Genomic DNA, 15,823 nt, shown 5'->3' with positions numbered 1-15,823 from the left:
ACCATCTCATATGTGCACAAATCTGCATGGAAAAGTACTAACGTTTTAGACTTGGACTTGTGTACTTTATTTTCCCTTTCTAGTGTAGTAAGAAATGACATGCACCTTAATTTGCCAAAAGCAATGCTTGTGTCCTGGCAGCAACATGCTACTTCTATTACATAGTAAAGTGAATACCAGAACTACAAAGGCAGGAGGTGTAAGTGAATTTGTGTTGGGAAGGGAAGTTGTCAACTTAAACAGCAGCAATGAAGAATGAATAAGGAAACTTCCTGTTGTCACAGATATACAAGACCTCCATCATATATGATACAGGAGGCATTTCAATTTGTGACCCCCAGCACAGAAATGCCAAATGCTTTTCCATTCAATCGAATACTTCTGGATTCCTACCAAAAAGAAATACATTAAGAGCAAGGAAAAGTTACTTACTCAAAGGAAACCCCTGAAGAAGAGTAAGGGAGGGAATATAGAAATTAAGTTATGTAGAACACTTTGTAAATTGTAATGACTACATTTTCATATCTTCATAGTAATACAAAACATAGTCACTTGCAGAACTGGTTCAGATTACTTCAATACCAGATACATTTTTAGTCCTCTACATAAGTGTTTGGAAGTTACTTATGTTTATATGAAATGAAGGTATTAATACTTTTCTACAGCAGTAACTGCACACCAGGAAGGCCAAGACAAACACAAATCAAGGAATGGAGTTTTCCCAAAGCTACGGTGTGAAAAGACTATGAACAGTTGATTCCATACACAAGAATGGGCTTCTTTTCTACAGGAAATCCAAATAGAATAAGGAATGGAGATGAGTAAAAAGGTTTCTTGAGGGGAAGAAGGATGACCATCCTGTATGCATTTAGTTTTCTGCCCCTTCTGCCGCATCACATTCTTCTCCTGCACTGTCTGATGTCCATAATGTTAGGTTGTCTCTAAGCAACTGCATGATGAGGGTGCTGTCTTTGTATGAATCTTCATTCAGTGTATCAAGTTCTGCAATGGCCTCATCAAAAGCTGTTTTAGCCAGTGTGCAGGCAAGCTCTGGGTTATTAAGGATCTTATAGTAAAATACAGAAAAGTTAAGAGCCAGCCCCAGTCGGATTGGGTGTGTGGGCTGCATCTCTTTCTTGTTTATATCAAAAGCTTCTTGGTAAGCTCCTTGGGAATTATCTATCGTTTGTTTTTGATCATCACCACATGCAACTTCAGCAAGGTACCGGAAGTACTCTCCCTTCATTTTCAGATAGAAGACCTTACTCTCTGGATTAGTTACATTGGCTATTAAATACTTATCCAACAATTCCAGCACCGTGGTGCAGATGGACCTTAGCTCAGACTCCACTTTCTCCCGATAGTCCTTAATCAGCTGCAACTTCTTGTCTGAGGTGTCGGTTTTCTGCTCGATGCTCGAGATGACCCTCCAGGCGGACCTGCGGCCCCAACCACGTTTTTGTAGGCCACCGAGAGCAGGTTGCGCTCCTCATTGGACAGCTCCGCGCCCTGCTCTGTCACAGCCTTCATGCAGGTGGCCATGTCGTCGTAGCGCTCGGCCTGTTCGGTTAGCTTCGCCTTCTGGATCAGCTCCGTCTTCTCCATGGGGACGCAGAGAGGAGAGCAAGGGCGAGCATTGACCCGGATCGGGAGGAGGCGTGCGGAAGGCCTTCACGTCTCCGCAGCCGCGGCGCAAGTCCCACCACTTTGATCGGCTTTTGGGTTTAACCGAGGACCCTCCCAACATAAACAATCTTAAATGTGTTGCACTTAACTAAAATTACAAGATGCAAGAAAATACCGATCTAAAGGAATTAACAGACAATTCTATAGCTGGAGGTTTTAGCACTCATCTTAGCAATTGGTAACAAAAAAACACCACCAAAAAGAAAGAAAAATGGAAAAACACTACTAACCAACTAGAACTCTAAACCAACAACAGCACAATACGCATTATTTTCAAGTGAATATAAACCATGTGCTGGACCATGAAACAAATTTAAATAAATTTTAAAGCATTGAATCATAGAGACTATTTTCCCTCACTACAATAAAATAAAATTAAAAAACCGTAGCAGTCTAGAAAAAGAAAACATATTCTGAAATTAAGCAACACACTAAATGTAATTCATCATTGCAATCTACCACATTAACTGAATACTACATGATCTCAATAGATGCAAAAAAATCATTTCACAAAATGCAATAACTTTCAAATACAATTCAAGACAACAACTTCATAGTTATTGAGTTATATGAGTTCCTTTTATATCTTGATTATTAACCCTTTGTCAGATATATGGTTTGCAAATATTTTCTTCTATTCCTTTGGTTGCCTTTTCATTTTCTTGATTCATTCTTTTGCTGTATAGAAATTTTTTAGTTTGATGTAGTCATATTTGATTATTTCTTATGGTGTCAGCCAAAAAAATCCTTGCCAAAGATGAATGTCAAGGAGCTCTTTCCCTATGTTTTTTTCTCGTTTTATGGTTTCAGGTCTTATGATTAGATCTTTAATCCATTTTGAGTTAATTTTTGTGAGTGGAATAAATAGAGGTCCAATTTCATCCTTTTTCATGTGATTATCCAGTTTTCCCAGCAACATTTATTGAGGAGACTATCCTTTTCTCATTGAGTAATTTTGGCTTCCTTAGTTGACTGTATATGAGAGGGTAGGTTCACTTCTGGGCTCTCAATTCTATTCATTGGTCTAAGTGTCTATTTTTATGCCAGTATCATACTGTTTTTTTACTTTAGCTTTGTAGTATAGTTTGAAATCAGGAGGTGTGATACCTCCAGCTTTGTTCTTCTTTCTCAGAGTTGCTTTGTCTATTCAGGATCTTTTTTGGTTGCATACGAATTTTTGGGCTGTTTTTCTATTTCTGTAAAAAAAATGACATTGGAATCTTTTTTTAAAATTTTATTTTATTTATTTATTTGACAGAGAGAGAGAGAGAGAGACAGTGAGAGAGGGAATACAAGCAGGGGGAGTGGGAGAGGGAGAAGCAGACTCCTCACTGAACAGGGAGCCCAATGTGGGGCTTAATCCCAGGACCCTGGGATCATGACCTGAGCTGAAGCAGACACTTAACGATTGAGCCACCAAGGCGCCCCTGGAATCTTGATAGGGATTTTATTGAGTCTATAGATGGCTTTGGGTAATATGGACATTTTAACAATATTAATTATTATAATTCATAAACACAAGAATACCTTTCCATTTATTTGTGTCTTCTTCAATTCCTTTCATCAAAGTTGAATAGTTTCCAGTATATGGATCTTTCAACTCTTTGGTTAAATTTATGACTGTTTTTGTATTATTTTTGATGCTATTACAAATGGGATTATTTTCTCAATTTTGTTTTCAGATATTTCACTTTTAGTGTATAGAAATGCATCTAATTTCTAAATGTTGGTTTTATATTCTGCAAATTTAATGCATCTTTTGGTTAGTTCTAATAGTTTTTTGGTGGTCCTTAGGATTTTCTATACATAAAACTGTATCTTTCTGTTTAACTTTTTGTAAATCTAAAGCTGATCTAAAACTAAGGTCTATTTATTAAATGTATCATTTATAAATAGCAGAAAAATTAAAATATTTAAGAATAAATATAATTGACAAGTAGAATCTAAAATTTATATAGAAATTCAAAGGATCTGAAATAATCATTACCATCTTGAAAAAGAGGAACAATGATGGAGGACTTAAAAATACATGATTTCAAGACTTACTATAAAACTTACTATAAGGGGGGGCGGAGCAAGATGGCGGAGGAGTAGGAGACCTAGATTTCGTCTGGTCTCAGGAATTCAGCTGGATAGGGATCAAACCATTCTGAACACCTACGAACTCAACAGGAGATCGAACAGGAGAGTAGCAACAACTCTCTGAACAGAGAAGCGACCACTTACTGGAAGGTAGGGCGTGCGGAGAAGTGAATCCGAGGCGATATTCGGGAGGATAGACGGCGGGGGAGGGGCCTCCGTCGGCCTCTTCTGGCAAGTGATAGAGCCGCGGAGCACAAAATCGGACCTTTTAGAAGTTGGCTCGGCGGAGGGACGTCGCTGCAGTGGCTAAGCGGGGGGTGGAATCCTCCCGGGACAGTGTGGTCTCAGGACCCTTGGGGTCACAGAGAGACCGGGGGTGCCTGAGTGCGCCAGAGCTCCCAGGTATCAGAGCGGGGAAGCCGGCTGCAGAGACGGAGCAGAGTCGCGGGCTCTCAGCTCGGGGTTGCCATAAACTGTGATCTGCGGCCCAGTTGGGGCACGGCTCCCCCAGGAGGGACCCAACAAGCAGCAGATCCGGGGAGACTCCCCTTCCTTCCCGGGGAGGAGCGGTGCGGGAACGCACTGCAGGGATCTGCTGGGTTCGGAGACTCCGTGCGGGGTCGGGTGCCAGAGATAGCAACGCTCGATCACAGGCCGGGTGAGCACGGAGTGCGGCCGGAGACCGGGGACACGGAAGTGACTGCTTTTCTCTGGAGGCACACTGAGGAGCGGGGCCCCGAGTTCTCAGCTCCTCCGGGTGGAGATTGGGAGGCCACCATTTCTGCCCTGGTCCTCCAAGGCTGTACCGAGAGCTTGCAGGGAACAAAAGCTCCTGAGAGCAAACCGGAGCAGCTTCCTTAACCCGGACCGACAAGGGCGGGGCAATTCCGCCTCCGGCAAAGACATTTGGAAACCACAGCAACAGGCCCCTCCCCCAGAAGATCAGCACAAACAGCCAGCAAGCCAAGACCAAGTTGATCGATCAAGGAGAATGGGAGAACTCCAGCGCTAGGGGAATACTGCACATAGAATTCATGGCTTTTTTTTTTTTTTTTACCATGATTCATTATTTCATCAAAGTTAATTTTTGTTTACTGTTTTTTTTTATTTTTCTTTGTCCCTTTTTCAACCAACATCTTATCAATCCCTTTTTAAAAAAAAAAAAAATTTTATGTTTCATTTTTAGAGTCATATTATATCCCTTCATAGTAGTTACCCTTATTTTTGGCATATATATATAAGTTGTTCTCTCTTTAAAATTTTGAGGTACAGTTTCTTCTAACAGATCAAAATATACCCTAAATCACTAGTGTATGTCTTTGTTCTAGTCTCCTGCGTGATCACATTCTCTCCCTTTTTCCTTTTTTTTTCTTTTTTTTCTTAAATCTTCTTTCTTTTTTCAAACAACTTATCTTACCAAGTCCTTTTATAAAATCTTTTATAATTTTCATCTTTACAATCATCTTCCATCCCTTCATTGTATCAACCCTTATTTTGTACATATATGTCTTTCTTTCTTTAAAATTTTAGGAGGCACTTTTTTCTAACAGACCAAAATACGCCCAAAATCTAGTGTGTGGCACTGATCTATGCACTAGCCTGATCATATTTGATCATATTCTGCTTTTTTTGTATTGTTTTGTTTTTGCTTTTACCTTTTTTTTCTTTTTCTTTTCTTTTTCTTTTTCTCTTTCTTTTTTCTTTCTTTCCCTTTCTTTTCCCCTGGTTTCAGGTCTTTTCTGATTTGTATACAGTATATTTGCTGGGGACGTTGTAAACCTGTTAGCATTTTGTTCTCTCATTCATCTATTCTCCTCTGGACAAAATGACAAGACGAAAGAAATCACCTCAGCAAAAAGAACAAGAGGTAGTACCGTCAGCCAGGGACCTACTCAATACGGACATTAGTACGATGTCGGACCTAGAGTTCAGAATCATGACTTTAAAGATACTAGCTGGGCTTGAAAAAAGCGTGGAAGTTATAAGAGAAACCCTTTCTGGAGAAATAAAAGAACTAAAATCTAACCTAATCGAAATCAAAAAGGCTATTGATGAGGTGCAATCAAAAATGGGGGCACTAAATGCTAGGATAAATGAGGCAGAAGAGAGAATCAGCGATATAGAAGACCAAATGATGGAAAATAAAGAGGCTGAGAAAAAGAGAGAGAAACAACTACAGGATCACGAGGGCAGAATTCGAGAGATAAGTGATACGATAAGATGAAACAACATTAGAATAATTGGGATCCCAGAAGAAGAAGAGAGAGAGAGAGGGGCAGAAGGTATATTGGAGCAAATTATAGCAGAGAACTTCCCTAATGTGAGGAAGGAAACAGGCATTAAAATCCAGGAGGCACAGAGAACCCCTCTCAAAATCAATAATAATAGGTCAACACCCCGACATCTAATAGTAAAACTTACGAGTCTCAGAGACAAAGAGAAAATCCTGAAAGCAGCTCGGGAGAAGAGATATGTAACCTACAATGGTAGAAACATTAGATTGGCAACAGACCTATCCACAGAGACCTGGCAGGCCAGAAAGGACTGGCAAGATATCTTCAGAGCACTAAACGAGAAAAATATGCAGCCAAGAATACTATATCCAGCTAGGCTATCACTGAAAATAGAAGGAGAGATAAAAAGCTTCCAGAACAAACAAAAACTAAATGAATTTGCAAACACGAAACCAGCCCTCCAAGAAATATTGAGAGGGGTCCTTTAAGCAAAGAGAGAACCTAAAAGCAGCAAAGAGCAGAAACAAACACAGACAACAGACAGTTAACAGTCACCTTACAGGTAATACAATGGCACTAAATTCATACCTTTCAATAGTTACCCTGAATGTAAATGGGCTAAATGCCCCAATCAAAAGACACAGGCTATCAGATTGGATTAAAAAACAAGACCCATCCATATGCTGTCTGCAAGAGACTCATTTTAGACCCAAAGACACCCCCAGATTGAAAGTGAGGGGGTGGAAAACCATTTACCATGCTAATGGACACCAAAAGAAAGCTAGGGTGGCAATCCTTATATCAGACAAACTAGATTTTAAAACAAAGACTGTCATAAGAGATGAGGAAGGACACTATATCCTACTTAAAGGGTCTATCCAACAAGAAGATCTAACAATTGTAAATATCTATGCCCCGAACCTGGGAGCAGCCAATTATATAAGGCAATTAATAACAAAAGCAAAGAAACACATTGACAACAATACAATAATAGTGGGGGACTTTAACACCCCCCTCACTGAAATGGACAGATCATTTAAGCAAAAGATCAACAAGGAAATAAAGACTTTAAATGACACACTGGACCAAATGGACTTCACAGACATATTCAGAACATTCCATCCCAAAGCAATGGAATACACATTCTTCTCTAGTGCCCATGGAACATTCTCCACTTTAACACCCCCCTCACTGAAATGGACAGATCATCTAAGCAAAAGATCAACAAGGAAATAAAGACTTTAAATGACACACTGGACCAAATGGACTTCACAGACATATTCAGAACATTCCATCCCAAAGCAACGGAATACACATTCTTCTCTAGTGCCCATGGAACATTCTCCAGAATTGATCACATCCTAGGTCACAAATCAGGTCTCAATCAGTACCAAAAGATTGGGATCATTCCCTGCATATTTTCAGACCACAATGCTTTGAAACTAGAACTCAACCACAAGAGGAAAGTCAGAAAGAACTCAAATACATGGAGGCTAAAGAGCATCCTACTAAAGAATGAATGGGTCAACCAAGAAATTAAAGAAGAATTAAAAAAATTCATGGAAACCAATGAAAATGAAAACACAACTGTTGAAAATCTTTGGGATACAGCAAAGGCAGTCCTGAGAGGAAAGTATATAGCAATACAAGCCTTTCTCAAGAAACAAGAAAGGTCTCAAATACACAACCTAACCCTACACCTAAAGGAGCTGGAGAAAGAACAGCAAATAAAGCCTAAACCCAGCAGGAGAAGAGAAATCATAAAGATCAGAGCAGAAATCAATGAACTAGAAACCAAAAGAACAGTAGAACAGATCAACGAAACTAGGAGCTGGTTCTTTGAAAGAATTAAAAAGATTGATAAACCCCTGGCCAGACTGATCAAAAAGAAAAGAGAAATGACCCAAATCATCAAAATCATGAATGAAAGAGGAGAGATCACAACCAACACCAAAGAAATACAAACAATTATAAGAACATATTATGAGCAACTCTATGCCAGCAAATTAGATAACCTGGAAGAAATGGGTGCATTCCTAGAGATGTATCAACTACCAAAATTGAACCAGGAAGAAACAGAAAACCTGAACAGACCTATAACCACTAAGGAAATTGAAACAGTCATCAAAAATCTCCCAAGAAACAAAAGCCCAGGGCCAGATGGCTTCCCAGGGGAATTCTATCAGACATTTCAAGAAGAATTAATACCTATTCTCCTGAAACTGTTCCAAAAAATAGAAATGGAAGGGAAACTTCCAAACTCATTTTATGAGGCCAGCATTACCTTGATCCCAAAACCAGACAAAGACCCCATCAAAAAAGAGAATTACAGACCAATATCCTTGATGAACATGGATGCAAAAATTCTCACCAAAATACTAGCCAATAGGATCCAACAGTACATTAAAAGGATTATTCACCATGACCAAGTGGGATTTATTCCTGGGGTGCAAGGCTGGTTGAACATCTGCAAATCAATCAACGTGATACAATACATTAACAAAAGAAAGAACAAGAATCATATGATCCTCTCAATAGATGCAGAAAAAGCATTTGACAGAGTACACCATCCTTTCTGATCAAAACTCTTCAGAGTATAGGGATAGAGGGTACATACCTCAATATCATAAAAGCCATCTATGAAAAACCTACAGCGAATATCATTCTCAATGGGGAAAGGCTGAGAGCTTTTCCCCTAAGGTCAGGAACGCGGTAGGGATGTCCACTCTCACCACTGCTATTCAACATAGTATTAGAAGTCCTAGCCACAGCCATCAGACAACAAAAAGAAATCAAAGGCATCCAAATCGGCAAAGAGGAAGTCAAACTCTCACTCTTTGCAGATGATATGATACTGTATGTGGAAAACCCAAAAGACTCCACCCCAAAACTGCTAGAACTCATACAGGAATTCAGTAAAGTAGCAGGATATAAAATCAATGCACAGAAATCAGTGGCATTCCTATACACCAACAACAAGACAGAAGAGAGACAAATCAAGGAGTCTATCCCATTTACAATTGCACCCAAAACTATTAGATACCTAGGAATAAATCTAACCAAAGAGGCAAAGGATCTGTACTCAGAAAACTATAAAATACTCATGAAAGAAATTGAAGAAGACACAGAGAAATGGAAAAACGTTCCGTGCTCATGGATTGGGAGAATCAACATTGTGAAGATGTCAATGCTACCTAGAGCAATCTACACATTCAATGCAATCCCCATCAAAATACCATCCACTTTTTTCCAAGAAATGGAACAAATAATCCTAAAATTTGTATGGAACCAGAAGAGACCCCGAATAGCCAGAGGAATCTTGAAAAAGAAAAGCAAAGCTGGCGGCATCACAATTCCGGACTTCCAGCTCTATTACAAAGCAGTCATCATCAAGACAGTATGGTACTGGCACAAAAACAGACACATAGATCAATGGAACAGAATCGAGAGCCCAGAAATGGACCCTCAACTCTTTGGTCAACTTATTTTTGACAAAGCAGGAAAGAATGTCCAATGGCAAAAAGACAGTCTCTTCAACAAATGGTGTTGGGAATATTGGACAGCCACATGCAGAAGAATGAAACTGGACCATTTCCTTACACCACACACAAAAATAGACTCCAAATGGTTGAAAGACCCAAATGTGAGACAGGAGTCCATCCAAATCCTAAAGGAGAATACAGGTAGCAACCTTTTCGACCTTAGCCGCAGCAACTTCTTCCTAGAAACATCGCCAAAGGCACGGGAAGCCAGGGCAAAAATGAACTATTGGGATTTCATCAAGATAAAAAGCTTCTGCACAGCAAAAGAAACAGTCCACAAAACCAAAAGACAACCGACAGAATGGGAGAAAATATTTGCAAACGACATATCAGATAAAGGGCTAGTATCCAAAATCTATAAAGAACTTATCAAACTCAACACCCAAAGAACAAATAATCCCATCAAGAAATGGGCAGAAGACATGAACAGACATTTCTCCAAAGAAGACATCCAAATGGCCAACAGGCACATGAAAAAGTGCTCAACATCGCTTGGCATCAGGGAAATCCAAATCAAAACCTCAATGAGATACCACCTCACACCCGTCAGAATGGCTAAAATTAACAAGTCAGGGAACGACAGATGTTGGCGGGGATGCGGAGAAAGGGGAACCCTCCTACACTGTGGGTGGGAATGCAAGCTGGTGCAACCCCTCTGGAAAACAGTATGGAGGTTCCTCAAACAGTTGAAATTAGAGCTACCTTTCGATCCAGCAATTGCACTACTGGGTATTTACCACAAAGATACAAATGTAGGGACCTGAAGGGGTACGTATACCCCAATGTTTATAGCAGCAATGTCCACCATAGCCAAACTGTGGAAAGAGCCAAGATGCCCATCGACAGATGAATGGATAAAGAAGAAGTGGTATATATACACAATGGAATATTATGCAGCCATCAAAAGGAATGAGATCTTGCCATTTGCAACGACGTGGATGGAACTGGAGGGTGTTATGCTGAGTGAAATAAGTCAATCAGAGAAAGACATGTATCACATGACCTCACTGATATGAGGAATTCTTAATCTCAGGAAAGAAACTGAGTGTTACTGGAGTGGTTGGGGGTGGGAGGGATGGGGTGGCTGGGTGATAGACATTGTGGAGGGTATGTGCTACGGTGAGCGCTGTGAATTGTGCAAGACTGTTGAATCACAGATCTGTACTTCTGAAACAAATAACGCAACATATTTTAAGAAAAAAGAAAAAGAAAAAGATAACAGGAGAGGAAGAAAAGAGGAGTATGTCAGAGGGGGAGACGAATCATGAGAGATGATGGACTCTGAAAAACAAACTGAGGGTTCTAGAGGGGAGGGGGTAGGGGGATGGGTTAGCCTGGTGATGGGTATTGAGGAGGGCACGTTCTGCATGGAGCACTGGGTGTTCTGAATAAACAAGGAATCATGGAACACTGCACCAAAAACTAATGATGTAATATATGGTGATTAACATAACAATAAAAAAATTAAAAAAAAAACTTACTATAAGGCAATCAAGAGAGTGTGATGTCAGCATAGCATAAATTAATAGATTGTGGAGCACAATAAAAAAATTAGATATAGCTGTTGCCCATATGGTCAATATGTTTTGCTCAGAACACCAGCACAGTTCAATAGAAATAGTGAAGTACTCTGAACCAAGCAAGCTGGTGTAACTAGTCCAAACAGAAAAATAAACTCCATTTTCTTCTCATATCATGCACAAAATTTAACTTGATTAGGAGCATAAGCTTCAATGTGAAAGCTAACTCTTCTAGAAGAAAATACAGAACATCTTCATGATTTGGAAATAGACAAACATTTCTTAGACAAATTGAAACATTAACCATAAAATTTTTCATTATTAAGTTTTATTTCATGAAAATTTAAGATGTATGCTATTCAATAGACATCATTAAGAAAAAATACAATTTATGGACTGGAAGAAATTATTTGTAATACATATAACTGACAAAGGACTTTTTGCCAGGAAATATGTGAAGCTAGAAATATGTAGCCTTGACCCACCAATTTTACCCTTAGCTATTATCCAAGAGAAATGAAAGCATATATTCACAAAAAGACTTCTACAATAATGTTAATAACAGCTTTATTTATAATCATCAAAAGCTAGAAACAATGATGGAAATGTCCTTAATGAGGTGAGTGTCATATCCTTATAGTGGAATAAATTTAAAAAGTACTGATATATACAATAGCATGGATGAATATAAAAAAACATGCTGAGTGAGAGAATTTAGACACAAAACTCATGCATGATGTGTGAGACTATTTTTTAAAAGTTAAAGATCAGGCAAAATGAATCTGTGGTGATAAAATCAGAACAGTAATTGCCTCTGCTACAGGGGGATTGGTTTTCATGGGGCATAAAGAAACTTTTTTTAGGTGATGGAAATATTCTATATCTTAGTAGTGGTTTTACTTATGTGGATGTATTAATTTTTCAAATCTCATAGACTTCTGCATTTTACTGTAATAAATTATACCTCTATTAAAATAATTATGAAAAAGAATTCCAGAACAAAGTCTTTAACATTAATTACATTCATTGTATATTAATTTCTTGATCCATAATTTCTAATACCTATTCAGAATTTTATTTTATTCATTTTGTGTTACTTGTTTGTGTTTTTGTTTTTTTATTTGTTTTTGTTTATTTTAATTCCAGTGTAGTTAACATATACTGTTATATTAGTTTCAGGTGTACCATATAGTGAATCAACAGTTACATATATTACTCAGTGCTCATCAAGATAAGTGTACTCTTAATCCCCTTCACTTATTTCACCTTCTCTCCCACCCCTGCTCTCCCCTCCCCTCTGGTAATCATCTGTTTGTTGTCTATAGTTAAGAGTCTGTTTTTTTGGTTTGTCTTTCTCTTTTTGCTCCCTTTGTTTGTTTCTTAAATTCCACATATGAGTGAAATCATATGGTATTTTTCTTTCTCTGACTAGCTTATTTCACTTAGCATTATATTCTCTACATCCATCCATGTTTTTGCAAATGGTAGAATTTCATTGTTTTTTATGGATGAATAATATTCCAATGAAATGAAAACCCATTGTATATATGTGTGTGTGTGTATAGATAGATAGATACATACATACATACATACATACATACCACATCTTCTTTATCCACTCATCTATCAATGAACACATGGGCTGCTTCCATAGTTTGGCTATTGCAAATAATGCTGCAGTAAACATAAGGATGCATATATCCCTTTGAATTAGTGTTTTCATATTCTTTGATTAAATACCCAGTAGTGGACACAATAGCCAAACTATGGAAAGAATCAAGATGTCCATCGACAGATGAATGGATAAAGAAGATGTGGTATATGTATACAATGGAATATTATGCAGCCATCAAAAGGAATGAAATCTTGCCATTTGCAACGACGTGGATGGAACTGGAGGGTATTATGGTGAGCGAAATAAGTCAATCAGAGAAAGACATGTATCATATGATCTCACTCATATGAGGAATTCTTAAGCTCAGGAAAGAAACTGAGGGTTGCTAGAATGGTGGGGGTGGGAGGGATGGGGTGGCTTGGTGATAAACATTAAGGAGGGTATGGGCTGTGGTGAGCGCTGTGAATTGTGTAAGACTGTTGAATCACAGACCTGTACCTCTGAAACAAATAATACATTATATGTTTAAAAAAAAAAAGAAGACGATAGTAGAAAGGGAAAAATGAAGGGGGGGAATTGGAGGGGAGATGAACCATGAGAGACTATGAACTCTGAGAAACAAACTGAGGGTTCTAGGGGGGAAGGGGGTGGGGGGATGGGTTAGCCTGGCGATGGGTATTAAAGAGGGCACGTACTGAATGGAGCACTGGGTGTTATACACAAACAATGAATCATGGAACACTACATCAAAAACTAATGCTGTAATGTATGGTGATTAACATAACAATAAAAAATTAAAGAAAAAGAAAAGTTCTCATATTAAATAAATAAATAAATAAATACCCAGTAGTGTGATTACTGGACTATAGGGGAAGTCTATTTTTTTATTTTTTGAGGAACCTCCATACTGTCTTCCTCAGTGGCTGCACCAGTTTTATCCCACCCACAAGGCACGAGGGTTCCTTTTTCTCCACATCCTTGCCAACATTTATTGTTTCTTCTGGTTTTGATTTTAGCCATTCTGACTGGTATGATGTATCACTATGGTCTTTATTTGTATTTCCCTGATGATGAGTGATGCTGAGCACCTTTCCTTGTCTGTTGGCCATCTGGATGTCTACTTTGGACAAATTTCTATTCATTTTTTCTGCCCATTTTTAATTGGATTATTTGGGTTTTTGTGTATTGAGCTGTACAAGTTCTTTGTATATTTTGGATACTAACCCTTTATCAGGTATGTCATTTGCAAATATCTTCTCCCAGCAGGTTGTCTTTTAGTTTTATTGATGATTTCCTTCATTGTGCAGAAGCTTTTTGTTTTGATGTAGTCCCAATGGCTAATTTTTGCTTTTGTTTCCCTTGCCTCAGGAGACCTATCTAGAGAAACTGTTGCTATGGCTGATGTCACAGAAATTACTGCCTGTGCTCTCTTCTAGGAGTTTTATGGTTTCAGCTCTCACATTTAGGTCCTTAATCCATTTTGAGTTTATTTTTGTGTATAGTATAAGGAAGATGGTCCAGTTTCATTCTTCTGCATGTGGCTGTCCAGTTTTCCCAACGCCACTGGTTGAACAGACTCTTTATTCCATTGCATATCCTTTCCTCCTTTGTCAAAGGTTAATTGACCATTTAATTGTGAGTTCATTTCTGGGCTTACTTTGTGTTTTTGTTTAAATACATTGTATATTTAGAGCCAGCAGCAAATATAAATTCTGTGCAAAAAGAGAATTTAACATTGCAGTATATCAGTCTGAAGCTATATTTATCCTGAATAATTTATTTGTTCATTAGTAAATATTTTTTAGAACTGAATAATATAATTTATAATACTGTAATATTTACCCTGCATAATATTTACCCTGAAGCTATATTTAACCTATATAATTTATTTGTTCAGTAACAAATACTTCTCAGCACTGTGTAATATAACTGTGGGTACAGTAGATAAAAAGCCAGAATCTATGCTATCACAGGAATTACAATCTAACTGGGTTCAGACCATCATATGAAATTGTAGTTAACACATAAAATTAATCACCACAGTCATCATGAGATCTGAGAAGTGTCCATCAAATCTAGCAATGTGGATGCATGTTGTTGGAGTTCCTGTAAAAACATTGTCAGCAGAATAATTAGAAACCAGCATCAGTTCAAGGGTGAGTGGGATGTGAAGTGAATACAGCAAGTACTGCCTCATTTCATGACTCTAGAGGTGAGAATAGTGTTAAGAAGGCATTTGGAAAGAGATCTGGAGTCAAGGAAAGTGAATTTGTTTTTAAATTAAGATGAGAGGTAAACATATTCAAAGATTAAGAGGAAAGAAATACTAGGGTGCCTGGGTGGCTCAGTGGATTAAATGTCCAACTCTTGATTTTTGCTCAGGTCATGATCTCAGGGTCATGAGATCGAGCCCCATATTGGGCTCTGCTCCCTCTGCTCCTCCTCATCCTTCTCGGTTGCTCTCTCTGTCTCTCTCTCTTAAGTGAATGAATGGATGGATGAATAAAATCTTTTAAAAAATACAAAGGAACTGTTGGTCAGGTAGAAATAAAAATACAGACAGTAAGGGAATTTTTAAAAAAGAGTAAGTTATCTAAGAGAATAGAAAAGTATGGGATCATAACCACATCTAGAAAGACTATCTTTATAAAAAGATGGATGTCTCATCCATTATCATTTGAGGGAAGAAAGAAAGGATGTTGGATTTATTTTTATGGAAGAAAGTAAAGTGTCCTTCTCATGCTTCTGTATTCTGAATGGAATTGGAACAGATATGATCTGATGATGATCCTGAGGAAGAGAATGAGTTTCTGAGGACTGACATATGAGAATATTGATAAAATATGAAGTTTTTGTTGTGAATAACTAGAAAGATGTTGACTGAACAAAAGAAATGCAGAATAGTCATGGGGCATGGTAAGGTCACAGAATTTATAATTATATCAATTTTGTGGTGATGTGAGTTTTCATTAGTGTGGCTCAATTTCCATCATGTAGTGATAAAGATAGGTAGTTGAATTGGTCCAGGGTTTGGGTTTCACCAAGTAGGACTAAGAACAATAGGATAAGTCATTTTAGTATAATGGCAAGAGAATGATTAAAATGATACCAAGGAGACAGTGTCATGAGGTGGCTGAAAGGTAG

The 15,823-nt window shown here is 38.2% G+C and overlaps 1 pseudogene; it reads right to left on the bottom strand.

The window, feature by feature from the left end:
• Nucleotides 1-791: 791 nt before the first annotated feature.
• Nucleotides 792-1,605, bottom strand: LOC114213535 (14-3-3 protein theta pseudogene; annotated as a pseudogene).
• Between the last annotated feature and the right edge of the window lie 14,218 nt (nucleotides 1,606-15,823).

Source organism: Eumetopias jubatus, unplaced genomic scaffold (genome assembly GCF_037043125.1).
Source record: "Eumetopias jubatus isolate StellerSeaLion01/CBP00866 unplaced genomic scaffold, mEumJub1_p1.0 scaffold_15, whole genome shotgun sequence".
In the NCBI taxonomy this organism is placed as follows: domain Eukaryota; kingdom Metazoa; phylum Chordata; class Mammalia; order Carnivora; family Otariidae; genus Eumetopias; species Eumetopias jubatus.
Note: the sequence above shows the minus strand (reverse complement) of the source record. Positions and strands in the feature narration are given on the sequence as shown.